Source organism: Lagopus leucura, unplaced genomic scaffold (genome assembly GCF_019238085.1).
Source record: "Lagopus leucura isolate 7727_CA_CO unplaced genomic scaffold, USGS_WTPT01 Super-Scaffold_100008, whole genome shotgun sequence".
NCBI lineage: Eukaryota > Metazoa > Chordata > Aves > Galliformes > Phasianidae > Lagopus > Lagopus leucura.
The window spans coordinates 23,456,317-23,470,565 of NW_024962265.1; the positions used below are offsets into that span (position 1 = coordinate 23,456,317).

The following is a 14,249-nucleotide window of genomic DNA, read 5'->3' on the forward strand; positions in this document are numbered from 1 at the left end:
CAGAATGTTATATTCTGAACGAGTTAAATAAACACCAATGACTTAGAAGAAATAAGAAGATGCACTGTAGACTCAGAATTAAAGATCAAGCCGAAAAAAAATCCAAATATATTGAAATATGCATGAAATCACAGCTCTTTTTGTGCTGGAATCTCCATGCTCTTTGGTGAGACACAGTTTCTCAGTACAGTAGCAACGTTTATGAGCACGAATAATCAGGAGAAACAGAGAAGCTTACAGTCACAGAGCCCTTATTGTGCACTGCTGTCCTTACGTCATCATGGCTACAATTTCCACGTCACTAAGAAATTTCACTGTTCTCCCCCTCCACAGAATTTGCTTAGTATGCAAAACAATGAGAATTCCTAATGCCACTGCCAGTGCCAGGATGACAAGCTAAGAAGATGCTGTTGTTGAAGGCCTGGGGCACTTCAGCTCAGCTGCTTTTCACTACAACACTCCCCTCCAGCTGCCGTTCATGGTGGCCAGCTTATTTCACAGTGGCCCCATGTGGATTAATGGAGTCCCCAGTCCAGAGCTGTCACAGCAGAGCAGAGCTGATCTACCCAAGTGTTAGTAAAGAGTGACATAGACTTCAGTTATTTTAATGCCTGTATAAAATCCTCCTCTCTCAGTAGGAAACGCTGCATGCTCTGCACTAACTGAACTATTTATACATAACCTTTTTGAAGGCTCAAGCTGAATCTCAGAAGAATTTCGGCAATATGGGAAACCATGCTAAGGTCACACAGAATTATGCATTCCATACTGTGAAGGCCTCCAGTTCAACACAGCTACAAACCACATCAGATTTAAAGTTAGCATGGGATACTGCCTTAAGAACAAAATTACAAAAACAACCCCTAACCTAAAACCACAGACAAGAAAAACCAAACAAAACCTTTACCATTTATCAGGGTTTTCCCTGGGAAAGCTACAAAGATTGCATTTTTTTTTTCCCCACTTCTTCAGACTGAAGAAAGTGAACATTCAAAAGTTTAAGAATCTGGTGAATTGAGGACTATTTTTACTTGAGTTGTCGTAAATTCTATGCAACTTCCCTCTTTAAGACCTTTTTTGTCGGTCTGTTTTCAAATCTTGACAACTTTTGACACTCAGAAACAGACATGTGGCCATTCCAGGCAGGAACAATCCGTACCTCTGTGCTGTGCACGAGGAAATCCAGATGCCACTCACTCTGTTCAACCACCCACACTTGTCCTAAAGGCATGAGGCTGAACAGGAGTCACATTCAGACATCTGGAGCCTCATCTCATGGCCAGTGATCTATCGCTCTGGGAATGCTGGACCACAGCCCAGGTGAGAATAAATGGTGCTTTGCCAAAAGGTATCTATTACTTCAGATAACGAATGGACTCTGAATAGCGTGTAGAAAGAAGGGTAGAAGAGTCAAGAACAGCAAAAGCAAAAAATGCACATGAGAAATTACAGATGTAACACGAGTGTAAACAAAAGCTATTTCTGGTTTGTGATCAGAGGTATCTTTCATTGGAGAGAAACCACGCTGTCAATGCTAACAGCTTTGGTCATTTTGGGAAGCAGTACTGTCAACAAGTTATTCTACAGTATTAAATATACCCAGAGCCTTGTCACAAGCTTGCTGTCACCATTCATGTATCTTCCCAGAATTTCCTACTCCCATGGAGGAGCAGCAGCAATCGCTGCTCGGCCACAGCCCAGAGCCCAGCACATCACAGTACATCAGTGCCACAGGGTGCATCAGTGCTTCAGCAGCTGCTAATAATAGTTGATGCACTTTCCCCCAGGCTACGCACAGATACAGGACCCAATATACCGACCCCCCAAAACCATTCTCTGGTATGAATTTAAATACTAAAATCAACATAGGATAGGCAGGCTCCATCACAGTACTTTGCTGTTCCATTTGTCTAAGACCATGACCTTTTTACCTTTGGGAAGAACAAAGTAAAAAGAAAAAAAGATCAACTTTCCTTCACAGGAGCAGCCACTGTCATGCAAAGTAGCTGCTACATTTGCTTTCCCTGCCAAAGGATGGGGGACATTTCCTCCTGCATTCACAATGCAGTGGTGACATGAGGTAATTACACAGCTCCTGTTAATTGTAGAGCACGGTGACTGAATACCCAGATTTGCTAATTATTGGCAGCAAAAAAACTCTGTTTAAAAAAACTGCCACCACCAATCAACCCCAGCATTTACATTTAAGTAAAAGAAAAATGAGGGAGAAAACATTTCCTGGGACCTTACAGCCCTCATCTGCCAGGGATTAAACTGTGCCATGCATTTCTTTATGGCCAGCACAGTGCCCTGCTGCTAAAAGCAAGCTGCTGCTACTAATAATGCAGGAATGGGGGGAAGAACTGGACCAATTAAGAATGAAACACGAAGGATGAAGAATGATATGTTGTGCAAAAGTACTGATATTTGGATTTTTAGAGATGTGTGCATGTAACATCTGGTTGTTCATCGGTTCTTAGCTAAATTCTCTTGCAACATTTTCAACCTTTATTCTTCTAAAATTAGTTTCCTTGTCAGCTGATCTGAAACACTGCCAACGCCTCCCCTGCATATTTTAACATTTCAAAAAGCGTAAGAGTCCTGGTCCTAATTGCTATGTAAGTGATGTACTGCATGTGGAAGAATGCTCTCAGATTTGTGAAGGGGTATTTCCTTCAACACGCAATGTTACACGGTGTCTTTGGCTCTGCACACCTCCATGGGCAGCTCGTGGTGTTCCACTCCAACCACAAAGTATTCAAACAAATTCACACTGCACTTCAAAATTTCTCTAGACATCAACTACCACTGGTATAACAGAAATGATATGGTTATATCCAGTTTTTGTTTGTGAAGTCAGACTTACCTGTTTACCTTAACTGTCCCTCCTTCTGAGGCGTTACACAGATCTATGTTCTTTAGCCTCTCAAAGCTGTATTAAAACAAAAGCCAATTAACTAAACCTCATTAACTGGAGTCATTTAAGACAATTAATGGATTAGCACAGTTCTCTCACAGCCTAAGTTTTGTCCTCTCCTGTAGCAACGCCCAGGGAAGAACCAGCTGCATTGGCTCTTTGCTTTTGGTTCATTAGCTGCCTAAGAGCACCCTTAACTAAAAGTTTGCCACAGTGACTAATTTAAATGCTGTAGATAACAAAGGCTAATCCACTCTGGAGAGACAAATCGTGCCAAGAGTTTTCACAACCAGCTACTGGCCTTCCACAAAAGCCAAAATAACCCCTGGCTTCCTATTATTCAGGGACTCTCAGAGTAGGTGTTCCCATGCTAAAAGGAGAGGCACATGAACAGAACACCTGCTGCCCTGCAGCCTCCTTTTGTGCCGGGCAGAATTCTATATGAGCACTAACTCTACAGACACAGCAGTGTGCATCTTCCACCCTGACTTGTGTGTTGCATCCATATGCGCACAAAGATGAGGATCATCATCTTTTATGCATTAAAACACTGTCTCAGAAAAGAAAAAAAAATAATCAGAAAGTATGGTTGTAAAGTACATGTAATGAATCTTTCAGACACGTTTTTTCATTGTTTGTTTGTTTTAAATTCTGGAGAAATGTTCTGTTCCTGACATCTCTATCCTAACCTTGACAGCTTCCATATATAGCACATCTATTTTAAGAGTCTCTAAGATTCCAATCTCTTTGCACACAAGAAGTAGCAAGGTGCTTCTTGGAACAGAGGTAACTGGAAAACAATGTTGTAATTAGAGGCAGTAACCTCATGAAAATTCCCCAGAGATCCACAACAGCTAATATTTTGTCATTGAAAACTCATCTTTGCTTCCTACTTACAAAATCAATAGGGCATTCGTGCCATTTGTCTCTAACCTAGCTATTTTAAATTTCCACATGCAGCAGGGATTTGTTTCCAATAACTGATGGCATGGGTAGTAGAGCACAAAAAGAAAATTTTCAAGCAAGTGTGATTCATTATGGTTCTGTATTTAATAATCAATTTTCCCTTTCAGAGCACTCTTCAAGCTGAGTGACTCACATAACACTCATACCAAACGGAAGAGAAGACAAGTTCAGTAGACAATTTGGAGCTCTTTGCCTCACTTTTGGGGATTTTCACAAAAAGCACAGCACCAAGTTTGACAAGTGCAGTATGATTTCCACTGTCTAGCACTCTCTTGGGACACCCAAAACTTATTAAAATATAAAAGGCTCTGGCAACTCTGTAGATAAAACTGAAATCTGCATTCAGGTCCCAGGTGATGCAGAGACCAACTTTGGTGGTGAATTTTGTATAATAAAAATTTTCGACAGAATGAGCTCCAGAGAAACAACTTCCACACAAAACCACAGGAAATGGTTGGTGAGGGCTCACATGGGCTGCAGGGAAGCAGAGTGCTAAGTTAGACCTTTAAAACACTATCAGCTGGTGGCCAGGAGATCCTCTGTCCCTGCAGACAGCAAGTCTTTCTCAAATGCTGCTTCCTCCAGAGGTGTGGGACATCAGACAGAACTGGTTTGGCCATGGTTTTAAAGCTTGCTTCATTTTCTGAGAGACAAATAAAACAGTGCTTAGATTATGTCACTAGCATGAACAATAAAGATGTGACTTGATTTAGCCTTTGATGAAATCCCAGGAGTAAAGGCAGCTCAATACACCCACAGTTTTTGTTACTGAATATCTGATGGTTTTAATTCCAGAAAGGAGCTGTGGATGACTTGGCTAAAAATAACTGTCAAATTGTGTTCCACACAATAGTGTCTTCTTTTCCTTTCTTCTCGTTAAAAGCATGAGATCTGCTCAGAGGTGGGCCTCTTCCCACACACGGAGGGGACACAGCAGGAGCAAGGCTGCTCAAGCACCCTGCAGGCACTGGGCATGCATCAGGAGTCCAGCACACTGATCCCAGCCTTCAACTGATCCACAGCTTCTTCCTCCAATTTCATTTCCTGTTATGTTGGTGTGGAGACAGAAGTGAAAAAGGCACGACTGAATTAGCTCAACAAGGTGTGTTTGATAAATGAGATGTTTGATAAATGAGAAATAAAAACAGCACAGGGCTTCCTATACACTGTGTTCTCAGCTCTGCAGTTGTCCCAGTCAGATGCTGCACTGGCTCTAAATTGCAAATTCAAAGCCTATGTGAAACATTCAGCAGTGTCTGGAAGCTCCCACGTTTAGCTACAGCCTGCAACCTGTGAAAACAAATATATTCACCTGTCTGAATTCCCCTGAAGATATCAAGCAGGTGAAGAATGCATCCTCACATATTTTAGAAAGTAACTCCGGAAATATTTGCATGTCATGCCACATCAAACTGCAAGTAACAGTAGATGCCAAGATGCAGAAAGCAGATGAAGCCAAAAAAAGTATTTCTCTTTGTGCTTAGCAGGCTATTTTCTGTTTAGATGCTTTGCTGAAGGGAGAGCACACCTGCAGCATGGCTGGCCATCAATGTTATCTTTTGCTGTGCACACTGGGTCTCATGATGCAGGTCAGGAATTCCCGTGGCTTTGACATGAGTTATGGGAACTCCAAGTTCCTCAAAAATCAGGCCAAGACAGCTCAAATTGAATGCCTGCAACCAGAGAATGGTTTTGGTTGGGCAGGCAGTGAGTCAGAAAGGTGAGAGCTGCTGCTGGATCTCAGCCTGGGGCCTGAGCACAGAGCGAGAGCCCACTGCCTGCCCCCATCTCCAAGCATGGCTGAAGGCTGTGTAACCTGTGACCAATGTGCTCAGTGACCTGGGAAGGCCATGCACAAAAACAGGCAGTGAAAAATGGCTTGGTTTCGTCACAACCACTTTGCTTCTCTTCTGTTCATATTAGTTCATCTAGGACTAGTAACCATGGCCACATTAATCCTCAGACACAGGTGGTTAATTGTGATAATCACTGTATTGGGAGTTTTTTCAGCTCTTCTTTAATTTAATATACAAGGATCAGCTTTGAACAATTGTCTTTGAAGATAAAACTTGCAATGTTTCTTCCTAATGCAGTAGTAGAAGTTACTGGAGCTCCCTTTTTCTTGGAGTGGGGAGACTCCAGCAAAAGGATTCAGCAACTGGGGGACTTCCACTCCCTGATTTTCTCTACATGCGTGTCTGGGAACCATTTCCATCTGGCACTGGAGGGTGGGCAATAGGAAAGTGGTCTCTGAGTGTGCAGATCTTGCAACTGATTCCCCTCTGAATGCACACGTCCAAATGAGCAATGGCTTCATCAGAAAAACCCAGAAGAAAGCACTGAGAATGGCAGAATACCAAAATCAGTACAGTAATACATCCAAAGTAATGTATCCTACAGAACACTCAAAGAGGGAACAAAAATTATTGTGGCAGACTCCTTAACTTAATGCTTTCCAAAATGCCACTTGGCACAAAAGCAGAGTAAGTGTGTTTAAGTGCTTGGAGTTGGGACACTCAAAAACCCCTTACTGCTCACTGTTCAAAGAACAAAAATACCACCAAGGGAAGGGCCACTGACTTTCTGACTGGAAGCACCCATTAGAGAGATGAACACTGGAATACGTATGATAACAGAACAAGACAGAATTTGCAATAAAGTTTAGGTTCTGCCTCCATATTCACAACTGACTTGTTTGTGAATCTCTGTATGCAGTGTTTTGGGGCTCAGTCTTCCAAGTGCCTTGGAAAAGGACTTCAGTAACATTTTGTGTGCTGAATCAGAAGTTCTCTTTTGCTGTTTTCCCTGTTGCTTCCACGGAGTAGCTTCCTAAAATGCTGGTGAAGTAAATCACTCAGACCTTCTCCGAATCAAGAAGGCATTACAGAAGATTACATTCAAAGAAAGGTATTTCATTTAGTGCTTTCCAGCAGAGCTGATCTTGGTCCACTTGTCTCAGAACAGCACGGTAGTCAGCGCTACAGTAGTCAATGAGGCAGACTTGCCAGCTAGCATTATATATAGGGGATGGATGATGAAGTAAAGCTCCAGAGAGGTATAAAAACAAAAAAATAACATAGCTTTTCAGCCTTAAAAACTCCCCTGAGCAGAAAAAGTGAATGCTACAGATAGCTTACTATGTTGGGTTTGGATCTCCCAAAAAATGGTTACCATCTATTTTCTTTATTACTTTTTTAAAAAGAAAATAGTTTATCTTAAGTTCCAGCCACATTCTTAAGGAATGGATTCTTGAAGAGCTCCTTCTTTATGTTATGCAATCAATATTTTACTTAATACCAAAGAGTTATCACTGAGCAAAGATCCCATCTGAAACTCAGGAAGAAACGTCATCAGCCCAGGAAGGCAGGGAAAACCACCTGAGCATGTTAAGACATTGTTGCCTGAAGGAAACAGGTAGGGGAGACAAGAGGAAAGAGCGATGCCTGAACACAGCTCAGCAAAGCCACGCACTGAGGGAGTGCCGGCAGCAGAAGCCAAAAGTGAGAGATGCCAATAGGTCTGCGAGCCTGAGATGGCATCAAGAGATGCTACATTTTAGAGCTGTATTAAAAATGTATTTTGCTGATATGCAATGGGGAAAGATTTGTTGATTTCTGCAGGAATACACCAGTAAATAATTATTACATTAATCCTTTCCCAAAAGTATTTACAAGTATAACGCAAGAAAAAACCTGCTTTTCAAAACTCACTTTTTTTCCCCCATTAAGGCCAATGCCCTGAGGATGTTCAATTTTGGGATGAAATAAATAAATAAATTCTTTTTTTTTTTTTTTTTAAATTATCTGGGAATTATAAACACGGTTTTGTGGGGAAATGCACCTCTCGGGGTGGGAATCTTATAACATGTTTTTAGACTTCTGCAGAGCAGTGCCTTCCCTTCAAGGGAATGGTTTAAAACTGTTTTCCAAGTTAGTTCAATACTGTCACACAGGTAGATCTTCATAAATTAGTTTGTTTTAAACCACAGCTTGGAAACCATGAGGATTCTTCCAATGGTTTCATTAGGGTTCTCAGTATGCTGCTCTTACTGGTTTAAAAAAAAAATAGCATTTCTAGTATTTTTAACATTGCACTTTGTGGAGAGATATGGATGTAGCAAGGCAAAGCAAAAAGGGAAGGCAACAGGACACTGTCTAGAAGTACAGCGCGCTCTCAGCACTGTCTGCCTGTTCTGCTGCTGTCAGTGCTGTCAGAGAATGCCAATGCGTGGGCACACATCAGATCTGAAATGCCACGGAACGAGCACGCAGCAGATGGCTTCCACATACCGACGAGTTTGGAAACGCAGGTGAATAACCCAGAGAAAGTTGTTCTGGGTAAGCATTGCTGAGGCAAAGCTACAGGTAAACAGGCAGCACAGAAACGTGAACAAGCAATGGCAGCAGGCCCTGCTGAGCTGCAGGCACCTGGCCCAGAGCAGCTGGGGCAAGGCCTCCTCACTGGGCTGCCACGGGGAGTGACCACTCTGATTCCATGTGCCATGCTTCATTCATGAGGAGCATCACTATTTCTTCTCAAGCCTGCGCCACGAAACTGAACGAGCAAGAAAAAAAGAAGAAAACTGATACACGAAACAAGCCTGGATTCTTCAGTAGCAGCCTCTGCTGTCTCCGTGTAGACATAGCTTCTTCCCCAGTTTTGCCCTGAGCAGACAGACGCTTTTCCACCACTGCTGTGCTCCCTTTCTTCAAAATGTTTATCTCCAAGACCCTTCATGCAGCTGACAGGGAAAGCACAGAGGCTTTGCTTGCAGATGGGCTAAATAAGATTTCTTGCTGCAGGCCAGCATTTGCATGCTCTGAAGTGCTCTCAAGCAACCCAGGGCAGCTCAGGCAGCAATACAGACATCAAGGACTGAACTGTGGTGATGTGTGAGCTGACTCCTCAGCACACCAACTCCAGCTCAAAAAGCCATTCTCATATTCTTCCACACTGCCCAGCTTCAAAGCTTCTTGACTCCATTTCTGCAGCATACGCCAATTTGATTGCCTCTATGGCAGCTCCTTCCTCTTCTTTGAGCTTTAGATTATCCATCCTGGCTGCCATCTGGCCCAATTTAATTTCCACTTGCAATGTCATTTAAAAAAAACAGGCAGATATACCTTCCTATCCCATCAGCATGCACTGAAATGGTCTCAGACTGGAGTAGGATCTGGAAATGTAAAACATCTGCCTACGCCCTTTCTGCCAGGACTGGTAGCAGCACCTGTTTCTGCAGAGTTCAGCCACTTATCCTTATGCAACTGCATCACAAGGTAAACAGTGATGGGCCAAATGCATATCTAATGCCAGTGGGCATAAACTCCAGTCAAAGTCCCTGATGACATCGAACAGTTTATTTTCCTCAGTAAATCCTTTTGAAAGCTTTTCCTAAAATCAAATTTCCCCACAGTTCAATCAAAAAGTTGGGAAACGCATTACAAGAAAGCAGCTGATGAGCAGACAGATTGGACACAGAAAGAAGCGTGAACAAGAAATACCATGGCTTACTTTATTTAAGGGACGAATTAAATAGTTCCTTTGACCTTGAAGGAAAATAATCTTGTTCAAGAAATGGAAATTGTTTCACTGCAACAGCCCAATCGCATGAATAGAATCCACCATCAGTTTCTGCAATGCCAGGGTGCTATGCCAGTGCTATCTGCCTAGCCTAGAGAAGGACTGAACAGTCCAATCAGACAAGAGCCATTAGGCAGGGCTGATTCACCCAAAATCCAGCAAGAAGTATAGCGTGGGGCACCCTGAATTGTGGCTTGTGGTGCCATGACCCCCAAACCACATTGGACACAGCACCAGAGCCCTGTCAAAACACAGGCATTCCTTCTTTCACCATATATTTTAAAAGGTTTTCTTCTTCAAAAAGATGAACTGAGATAGGGTTAAAAACAGGTCAGTGCTGAAGGTCTAACTCTGCTCCCTTGCATTTCAACCAGCACACAACACCTTTCATCCAGGGGATGGCTGGAGATGAAGGTGGTCTGCACTGGGATGGCAGAGGCAAAATTCAATGCTTTGTTTCAAGTTATACATTACACCTGATGATTACACCATACCTAACTTTTATCTGACTATGATTCAAGGAGTAAAACAGTACGGCTTGATTCTTGATCTATTTAATATGACAAAATAACTGTTGGAATATACTTCAGAAAAAAAAAAACAAAACAAAAGTCACTTCTATTTGTTATTCTCCCTTCAGCTCTCCTTCCCCTTTTCCCCACTTCTGTCTTTCATACTGAGCCTCAGACTCAAGACAGCCTCCTCACTAAATTTTGCTTAAGATGAACTCCAAGGGGAGGATTTTCAACCCCATGTTTTAGCTTCCCACCTGTAATTAATCGTAAGAGCAGCCAAGCAGCTGCACTTTGGTGTGCAGCACCAAGTGCTTACCCACACTATTATTTAAGCTGGGAGTTTTCATTACGTTTTCTTTGTTTGATCCAGCTCAGGAGCTGCTCCAACACTATTTGCTCAGTAGCAACATTTTCAGGACACTTCTGTGCCCAGCCATACAGACATGTTATTTTGTGCAGATGCTCAACTGCTTCTAGCCTTTTTCTGAATTACCAGAGATGGGATCATCCATCACCCTGTTTCAAGGTAAAGGGATTCTGGTCAATCTAAAATCATTTAACAATTTTTTTTTTTCTCTCCTGGTGATCAGTTTAAGGTTGCATCGAGAACAACTGATGCTAAATGACAAAGACAATTGATTTTACTGATGATGCCATTTTTTTCCCCCAGTTTGTTTGCCTTGAATCTCTTCTAGATCAATATTATTGGCCAGATAATTTCTGTCTGTCATTCATACAAAAAAAAAAAATAAAAAAAATCTTCTGACAAGCTACTGTTATTAATTTCCACCTACATATGTATTTTTTTCAATTTGTAAAGTATAACATTGTGAAAACCTCTAGCAAATGAAGAAAATCGTCATTTTGATGAGGGCTTTATAAAATGTTAATAAACACCTTTTGCACTTACATCTTTTGTCTCAATTTGGCACAATACAAAGAGAAATTAAGACTTCCTAATTCTGAAAAAATAGCTTAATGTTATGTCCATGCTCAAATGGATGTGATCAGTCAGTTCAATACAGGTGCAAATGAGAGATGAAACCTGAAATCCTGCTACTCCTTTCTCTGAGCTCATCTAGATGTCCTATTTCAACATCTGAAGTCTGGTCTGAAGCCCAGAAAGTGTGATTTACCGCAGCTGGTGGAATGTAACACAATGTTGGTATATAAATATAAAATATAAAAACGAATAGAAGAATACTTTCTGGAGAACTAATGAAAATGACTTCACTACTGAAGCTGTATGTGCAGAAACACGCACCTGGCAAGGCAGCCCAGGACTCCTGGGAATTATCAGAGCACTTCAGTTGCTGCTGTCACTTTGTGTAACCATCCCTCCACGATAACAAAGTCTTCCAAATCTCACCTCATTTCTGACTCCAGGCCATCAGACCACAAATGTTCTGCTACCACAACATGGAAAGTACCAAAATCTGATGTCCAAAGGATAAAGAAGATGGAACACATGACATAACTTCTGCTTCAGAAAGGCCTGCATGCCTCAAAGGTTATTTCTTTTTTCAACCTACAACAGTTGGTCTAAGGAGATTACTCCTATAGAGTTTGCTTGAAAGTTCAGTGTCTTTTCCATGGTAGATATCAAACTACAGAGCGTGCCTCAAATTCACACTTCAAAAGGGGAACTTAAGATACAGAAAAGCAACTGTAAACAGCAAATTAGAATCACAGGGAAAATCCATTTACCTTTTCTAACAAAACAAAGAAAAACTTCTTCAGCCTACTCTTAACACGGGTCTGAAAAAAAGATGCAGGAAACACCTCAGCCACACAACAAAGAGTGGTACAGAGCACTCTAAAGGACTCTATATAGCTTCAAGAAGTCTTCGAGGTTCTTGAAGATACTCATCTCCATCCACAGCGGAGTTAAAACCCTATTAAACAAATTGAAAGACTGATCCGCTTGAATGCAGTGCTGAAGAAGAATACTGCTTCGGTATTACTTAAGTAGCTTACTTGAAGCTCTCTCCACTGCACAACATAGGCATGCCCTTCCTACAAAAACCTAAGCTCCATTAATTAAGTGGCAAAACCCCTGCTGACTTGGTTTGTCCTTCAACTTTTACATTAAAGTTCTATCTTCAGCTTTTTGGACATACATACACCACTGTTTGCAGAATGCCATAAGCATCTGCTCAAGCTAACAAGCCCTGCATCCAAATCTTAAAAGAACTCTGTTGAAATGTCACATCCATTCTTATTTGAAATGACAAAAACTTCCAGTCTTCATAGGCATAATTAAAATTTGTGTTCCATATATGCTTTCCCCTCTGGAAAAAATTATGATCTATCATTTTAAAGGAATCAAAGCATCTTTCTACAATTGGCGTCTGACAGATTTCATTAAAATCAGGTTTCTTTTGAAACGTGGTATCTATAATTCTGTTTAATGTAGAGCTCCCTCTGTGCATTTTATATGTGTAGACAGTGAGCACGCATACATTTTTCCTCTAACTTTTTCTGACAGTAAATCTGTTTCTAGTACTGAAGAGCAACATATTGAAGCAGGAAAAGATGACATTAATTTTGTATGTAAATTGAATGTATGCAATACATGACACAATAAATGTCTGTGAATTACATGGATTTTGTATTCCATAGAGTTGATTAATGTCTATTTTATGGCTTGTTTCACCAGAGCTGTCCAGAGGGCCAGGAAGATTATCAGCGGGCTGGAGCACCTCTCCTGTGAAGAAAGGTTGAGGGAGCTGTGTTTGTTCAGCCTGGAGAAGAGAAGGCTCTAGGGAGACCTCATTGCAGCCTTCCAGTACTTCAAGAGGGCATATGAACAGGAGGGAGACCAAGTTTTCACATGGGCAGACAGTGATAGGGCAAGTGGGAATGCTTCTAAATTAAAAGAATGGAGATTTAGATTAGATGTAAGAGGGAAATCCTGTATTCAGGGGGCACTGAGGCAGTGGCACAGATGCCCGGAGAAGCTGTGGATACCTCATCCCTGGATGTACTCGAGGCCAGGTTGGATGGGGCTGTGGGCAGCCTGAGCTGGAGGGTGGCAGCCCTGCTCATGGCATGGGGTTGAAACTGGGTGGTCATTAAGGAACACTCCATTATAAGCCATTCTGAAATTCTATGGCTCCTTAACTCATAGCTGAAAGGTGCCACACTCTTCAGAGCTCTACCCAGATCTATTCCTTCACCACCATTCAGACTTCCATTTGCACCTAGCCCTGGAACTGCTGGCCTGGCCACAGACGGCCCGGATTCCTTACCACCATGGGGACTGCCAACCTAGGAATGGTGAACTGGGCTTCTTCCCCCCTGCTAGGAAAAGATTCAAGGTGGTGCCCTGTTCAAATTTGCATGTCTTGTTTACAAAATGTACTGCAGTCATTAGGTAACCACAGCTCTACTAATTCCCATATTTGAATGCTCTTTCATTTAGCACTTCCTGCGGTTACTGTAATTACATTTCAGGGCTCATTGGCTGAGAAAGTCAAATGACATGATATAAAAGGAATAATACTGAAACAAAAGTTCTCATCTCTAAATGTCAAATATACAAGAATGTCCCATAAGTTTTCAACAAATGAGACTGTCATTTTTCATCCTACATAGAGTATTTGTTTTTTCCATTAGATTCCATTAGATTGAGGGAACTGGGCTTGTTTAGCTTGGAAAAAAGAAGGCTACAGAGAGACTTATTGTGGCCTTCCAATACTTGAAGGGGGCATATAAAAAAGAGGGGGAACGGCTTTTTATGAGGGTGAATACTGATAGGACAAGGGGGAATGGTTTTAAACTGAGACAGGGGAGATTTAGGTTAGATATTAGGAGGGAGTTTTTCACACAGAGGGTGGTGATGCACTGAAACAGGCTTCCTAAGCAGGCTGTGGATGCCCCATTCCTGGAGGCATTCAAGGCCATGCTGGATGTGGTTCTGGGCAGCCTGATCTGGTGGTTGGTGACCCTGCACACAGCAGGGGGTTGAGATATTGTGGTCCTTTTCAACCCAGGCTATCCTATGATTCTATGATTCCTTTTTCATAGTGCTATTACTTACTTCATTATGAATGCGTTACTAAATTGGACAGCAAGAAAAGGGCACATCAAAACAAAGTATGCCAGAATTTTAAAGTAATTTCTACAGACATAAACCCAGATCTTCAAAAGCCCTTTCCTGAGATAAGCCATGCTTACTGGAATCCTGTATTTATATTTCATCAGTATTATTCAGAAATTTTTTAGTAGCAGTCTATTAACATTTATTAATAATGAACGTCACTGTTTTG

At 41.8% G+C, this 14,249-nt stretch overlaps 1 protein-coding gene across 9 annotated transcripts in view; it reads right to left on the reverse strand.

The window, feature by feature from the left end:
- ST7 (suppression of tumorigenicity 7) overlaps positions 1-14,249 on the reverse strand; it is a 133,808-nt gene that overhangs the window by 62,082 nt on the left and 57,477 nt on the right. Inside the window, exon 3 of one of the 9 annotated variants that reach the window (XM_042872480.1) lies at positions 2,867-2,932. The exons of 6 other annotated variants lie outside the window; for them this stretch is intronic. The gene's annotated coding sequence lies outside the window, so the exon portion shown is untranslated. Of the gene's footprint in view, positions 1-2,866; positions 3,705-14,249 lie in introns of those variants that run through there. 2 more of the 9 variants (XM_042872482.1, XM_042872486.1) reach the window with 2 other exon arrangements.